We start from the raw sequence: 1,790 nt of genomic DNA, 5'->3' as shown, positions 1-1,790 counted from the left end.
CAGATCGACAGAGAGAGAGAGGGAGAGAGAGGGAGAGAGAGAGAAAGAGAGAGAGAGAAAGAGGTAGAGAGAGAGGGCAGAGAGAGAGAGAGAGAGAGAAAGAGAGAGAGAGAGAGGGTTCCTAAGTAAGTCAATGCTGAATCTGTTGCAGTCTGATATACTATCAATAAATCTGGTATTTCCAATGCATGACGCTTCGTTTGTTGCTTTCACTCAACCTAGTCATAGCGCTACCCTAGAATTGCAAGGTTCTATCCGCTCAATACCAAATCTTCTTCTTCTTCTTCTATCCCGTGGTTGGGGCAACCGTGGGGGCACCTCTGCATCTGAAAACCAGCTCTCGCCATCTATTTTTGTCCTCTGCTTTCCTCAGATTGTCACCCATCGTCTTTCCTGTCCACTCTGTAATGCTGTGCTCCCATATCTTTCTCTTTCCTTGTACGATTCCTTGCGGGATTGTTTTGGCAAGTCCTGTGGATCTTGTGACATGCCCATACCATTTTAATTTTCGTCTCTTTACTGTCAGTAGACCTTTATGCTGCCCCACTGCGTTGGTGATTCTCTTTCGTACCTCAGCCTTTGAAACGTGGTCTTTGTGCATTATGTAGTTTTGAGAAATTGGACGTCAATTTTTGTTAGTTTTTACAGTAAGTCAAGCTTTTTCGAAAGCAATTCTTTGAATAGTTTGAAAACGGCTCCAAATATTTCTTCCGAATTTGACGTAGCAGATAGAACATATTATAATATTTGGTTTCTGGCCTTATGTAGTAACTGAAGATGTCCAAAAATGTCCGATAGAAATTTGTAATTCTGAGATAACGATGAGCTGTTGCTTCTTGTCTTGACTTGAGAAAGTGCGAGGTTCTCTTTTACGTCAAGAATCAGTGGATAGAAGTTTTACAAAAAAGAATATTAATCGAGTCTGTTTCTGCACCCACCCCCTCAGATATTTTGCCCTCTTTCTCAGGGCTCCTGACTCTTTCTGCAGCCTTTTTGCTTCTACTCCTTGGCTCCTTCTTACTGCCGTCTTTCATCCACACCCCTGATCTTTTCGTAGAAAAGGTCTTCACCTAGCCATCTCGGACAAGGATGAAAAATTTCGGAGGTCCCGTGTGCAGGTTGCGCATGTTAAAGATCCCTTGACGGTCCTACATCGATAAGAGTAGGCTTCGGCTGCTATCCTGGCGAAATTCAAAATTTCCTACCAACTGAAAATGTTTTATTTAATTTAATGTGTCCCTCGCGCTCATATGACCTTATGCAATTGCAAGGGCAGTAAAAAACAGTTACCAAAAAAAGTGTCTGTTGTGCAACGATAAGGCGATATGCTGTCGCACTCAGGAGTTCGATTCTCAATTGGGGAGATTTTTATCAAATCATATTAATATCTCGGGTTTTGGGGGGGGGTTTTTGCTGGAATGTTGTATCCCTGTCAGCCCTGGTTTGGCATAATATATAGCCCTGTACCCATTCCCACCAAGGTGAAAAGAGGAAAATTTGTGTAAAATGCCTTTACCAAGAACACAACATCGGGCCCCCGAGGGGATTCGAACTCACGACATTTCTGTTGCGAGTCCATGAGCCTAACGACTAGGTCATCGAGGCCACGATCTGAGGGAACAAGTTCCAAGCTGTGTGGTGGGAGTGGCAGAACCTTGCAATTGTTGTATCTCTGAAGCCAGCCCCCAGTCAGGTTTGCTCTACTCGATGTGGTATTGTCTTGCTGCAAGATGGGTGCTTCCTTAGTGCGGGGTTGTCTGATTTTTTTGATTTTTGATTTTTTTTTTTTT

Source organism: Aplysia californica, unplaced genomic scaffold (genome assembly GCF_000002075.1).
Source record: "Aplysia californica isolate F4 #8 unplaced genomic scaffold, AplCal3.0 scaffold00696, whole genome shotgun sequence".
Lineage (NCBI taxonomy): Eukaryota > Metazoa > Mollusca > Gastropoda > Aplysiida > Aplysiidae > Aplysia > Aplysia californica.
This window is presented reverse-complemented; position numbering follows the sequence as displayed.